Source organism: Octodon degus, unplaced genomic scaffold (assembly GCF_000260255.1).
Source record: "Octodon degus isolate 3935 unplaced genomic scaffold, OctDeg1.0 scaffold01029, whole genome shotgun sequence".
Classification (NCBI taxonomy): domain Eukaryota; kingdom Metazoa; phylum Chordata; class Mammalia; order Rodentia; family Octodontidae; genus Octodon; species Octodon degus.
The window spans coordinates 9,157-13,533 of record NW_004525605.1 but is presented as its reverse complement, the minus strand read 5'-3'; the positions used below and the strand labels follow the sequence as shown (position 1 = coordinate 13,533).

The 4,377-nt window shown below is 41.1% G+C and overlaps 1 long non-coding RNA gene across 1 annotated transcript in view; it reads right to left on the bottom strand.

Moving 5' to 3' along the window:
• Nucleotides 1-597: 597 nt before the first annotated feature.
• LOC111814884 overlaps nt 598-4,377 on the bottom strand; it is an 8,176-nt gene continuing 4,396 nt past the window's right edge. Inside the window, exons 2-4 of the long non-coding RNA XR_002819749.1 lie at nt 2,886-2,952; nt 2,213-2,307; nt 598-674 (exon numbers count right to left, since the gene is read on the bottom strand). This is a non-coding gene — a long non-coding RNA (uncharacterized LOC111814884). The remainder of the gene's footprint in view (nt 675-2,212; nt 2,308-2,885; nt 2,953-4,377) is intronic.

Genomic DNA, 4,377 nt, shown 5'->3' with positions numbered 1-4,377 from the left:
CGGGAGATGGCTCAGTGGAATAAGCGCTTCCCTGGCAAGTGCAAGGGCCTGAGTTCAAGCCCCGGTTCCGCCAAAGAAAAAGAAGAAAAGAGAAAAAAATCTATCTAAAATTCTACTCTTGGATTGTTCAACAAGTACCTGTCCAATGTACTTCAAAAGAAATTAAAAGCAAACATAGTACTCTCTATATAGTCTATTGCTCTACATAGACAGTAACTCTAATCAGCAGATGTACACTCAAGAGAAACAGCCGCACACCTAAGTAATGCTCATTTACATGTTTTAAGTTAAAACATAAACTATTTGTAACAAGTAATCTTTGGCAGGGGTTCCATCCCCTGCATGCCACTCCAGCCCGGCCCCAGAGGAGAGCTGAGACAGTGATTGAGACTGGGCGTGGTGGCACACCGCCTGTAATCCCAGCACTTGGGATGCTGAAAATAGCAGAATCACTACAAGTCCGATCTATGTAGTGAGACCCTGTAGACCCTGTACTAAATAAAAATTTTTAAAAAAGTATTCTTCATCTTTTAGGCCTCTAACCCACCAGTCAGTGGATCCAATTACAGAAAGTAAAAGGGCTGTTCCCGTATTTGACTTACCAGCTCCGGATCATCCTCCTCTACATTTGTAGGTTTTCCTTCCTTCTTTAATTGCTTTTTTCGTTCTTTCACCTAAAAAAAAATTTTTTTATCAAATGACGAGCACTCATACTTTGAGAATACCCGAGGTACACACATATGATAGGTGCATTTTTCTGCATGTTTAGGTATAACAAAAAGATCGTAGTAAGGAAAGATGACCTCCCTTATCCCCACTAAAAAGAAAACCTGCGATGCAGCAAAAAAAGGTAGGAATGTTCAGTCCTTCCTCTATCCTTGCCTATAAGCCAATCTACCAGAAGGATGAAGGGAGCCAAAGATGACTCATCATACTCTTCAGACCACACCACATCCAAACAGCCTCAGATATAATGAACAGATTACCTGTTTATCCTTCTCAAATTAGTTACACAGTTAGAGGGGAAAAATGTCTCTAGAAAAAGTTACAAAATCTGTAGTATTATATTAAGTGTAAATAGTATTTTTCCAGCATTTCTACAACTGTATTCTTGATTATTTTCACTATGTAACTCTCAGAAACGAACAATTTTCACATCACACCAATATCTTATTGCTCTGACCACACTGAGAGCAAATACTTAAAAATACCCATTCACACAAGATGGACAATAGTCCACTAAATAACCTACTATACCAGCAAAGACAAGTACCTTCTAAGCTCAGAAAGGCCCTAGTGCCACCCTGTGGTGAGGAAGTCTAAGGACGACTTCCTTAAGGTAACTCATACAGAAAGGGTCAAGTGCCACAAAGATTAAAACTATGTACACTCTTCTGATTTCTGCCAGGACTCTACAACTGACACTCCCAACACATGACCAGCAAGGCACAGTTACAACTCTTCATCTCCTCATTTTACTGATCTTCCTCATCTAAACTGGATTTACTGTTTATAAATTTTGTTTCAAAGTCCCAAGTTTTAAAAGAAAAGTCACATCCACATTAGCTTGCCTTTGAAACACCTTCTAAAATGACCTTGATACTTTTTTGCTCCAGCAAAGTTAAAATAAAAGCCTTCATTGATTCAAGCAAGCCATTTCCAACCACTTCAAAGACATATAATATCCCAAGAGCAAAACCCAAAAAGCACCAGGTATAAAAGAATTTCTTTCAGTGTCCTTCCCCACCTAGTGATCCATGTTATTGGTACAAACATGCATTTCTTTAATTAAATAAATAAATAAATAAATAAATAATTTACTCGAATCCCCTTCTTCAATCCCATGCTCCAAACCCTTCAAAGACAAGAATAAAAAGTCGAGCCATGGCCACCAGCCCTCTCCACTAGTCCACTCTCAATGGGGTAAGGTGGCAGTGTGACATGAGAGCACAAGCAGCCCTCTGTCCACAACATACATGTTATGGGGAAGAAGGAGAAGCTGTGTCCTTGCCCTGCCTCACCCTGAGCTCTTCCCGTAGGGGTGGACTCTAGCTTTAGGCATACACTATTCATGACCACCATAACTGCACGGTGATCACACGTGTACTCACAAGTCAAGCTGGTGGGCACTGCTACCTTACATTCACCCTCCTACAAAGTGCCCGGGGCTCGCTGATACTTCCTTAAACACAGCAGCACTATAAATACTTACAGTGTGTTCCACGTATTCTTTTCCTGCCTGAATTACATCCAGGGCCCTCTTCTTTTGTTCCTGATCCAGTAGCAACTTGTAAGCTTTGTCCACAGCTAATGCAAAACATTGAAATTAACTGTTTCTGCAAATACCCTCTGAACTATACTCAGGCAGTGCAAATGAACTTGTGCGCTCTAAAAGCACTCCCTACTTTGTTAAATTATTTATTGCTGTTAAACTAACTTTTAAAAAACATAAAAATACAGTAGAGACCTTGAAAGCATTGGGAAAAAAGTATATACACACTCAAGGCTGAACACAACACATCCACATTTAACTCAGTAATAAATCATTTCCTTATACTAAAAAAAAAAAAAAGAGCCTATGCAGTAACAATCCTTGTGGATACATAAACAGTAACACACAGCAAAGTCATAGTCTACTTTCATTTTTTTTTTTTCTAGCATTAAGGATTAAACCCAGGTCCTTGCACATGCTGGGCCAAGTGCTCTACAGCCGAGGTGCACTCCAGCCCCAAGGTCTTTTTAAGCAACAGTCTTTCTACTGAAATCCACAGGTTCTTCATGTCCAGAAGACAAAACTCTTAACTTTCTTTTCTTGATCTAAGACAAAGAACAGTTAAATCTCTCGCACAATGTATTACTCAGAAGCAGGTTAAATTTACAAATACCTTCAAAAGCCTTTTGTGCTCTGTCAGCATCGTCTTGGTTTTTGTCAGGATGCACCAATATGGACAACTATAGCAAGAGAAAAGTTAGGTTTGTCAAAACAAGACACATTAAGTACTTTGGGCTGCACTGTGACCCTTTACAACCAATACCAGCAATGGGGAGGCTGAAGCAGGAGGATCACAGTGAACTCAAGGCCTGAACTGCACAGCAAAACCCTGTCTCAAAACAACACAACACAAATTTCACCCAGTGCCCAGAAAGAGTCTTTAACATAATTCAAACACCAAAACATAAATGTACCACTGGGAAATTTAGTTTTATACACAAATTTGAGAGCAAAGGGAAGCCTATCATTATAGAGATGCTATAATACTGTGGGAAAAGAAAAAGAATGCAAAAAGTACTGAGCTCTGCTCTGGTCCTTGTCCTGAGCACTGAGGGGACCAAGCAGCAGGAGACACCACTCTGTTCTGTCCAAGAACACAAAGTGGTACTTCTCAGTTCCACAATCCAGCCCTGTGAAGCTCGCCAAAAACCTTAGCTCTACTTTCTACTGTCAGATCTGAACCAGTCTCTGGCATCTGGAGTTTGCAAACCTCTACTACAGGGGCCAGGGAGTTAGCTCAGTAGAATAAGCGCTTGCCTGGCAAGTGCAAGGGCCTGAGTTCAATCCCCGGTTCCGCAAAACAAAACAAAAAAAACCTCCACTAGAATGGCTCTCAAGTGGTTGTGTTCATTTTGTTAGGTGTGATAGGTGGTTACACAAGAAAAGCCCCTTTCTTCCTTTTTGTACTGGGGACTGAAGCCAGTCTTTACACTGAGCTACATCTCCAGCTCTTTGAGAAAGGGTCTCTCTAACTCACTAAGTTACCCAGGCTAAACTCAAACCTGTGATCCCTCTGCCCTATTTCCCCAGGGTCCTGGGATTATAGTCATGCATCATCACAAGCAGCATTTTTATTTAGGGAGGATATATGCTAAATATTTCGGGGAAAAACATACAGTTTCTTTAATTTACAAATATGTCATCTTTTATTTATTTGGTATAGGGTCTCACTATACCAAATAAATAAAACTTAGCAGCTCAGACTTATAGTGATCCTCCTGGCTCAGCCTCCCCAGCGCTGAGATTATAGGGGTGCACCATCACACCTGGTTTCAATGGTCAGCTCAGTGCCTGGAGCTAGCACAGCATGTGGTATTGGTAATCAAATTTGACTTCTTGCACTTGCCAAGAAGGCACTTAGCTGAGCTATCTCCCCAGCCCATTTTTACAAATATGTTAGTGAAAAATATATAGTTAACTGAGACTGTTGGGCCGGTGAGATAGCTCAGTGGTCTAAAGCACCTGCTTAGGCAAGCTTAGGCAGGCGCAGGGGACTGCAATTCAATCCCTGGCACCACATTTAACACCAGCCCTGCACTCAGGGCAGGCTGAGCTGACCAAAAACAAAAACAAACAAACAACAGTGAGACTATTCCCCGTTCTTT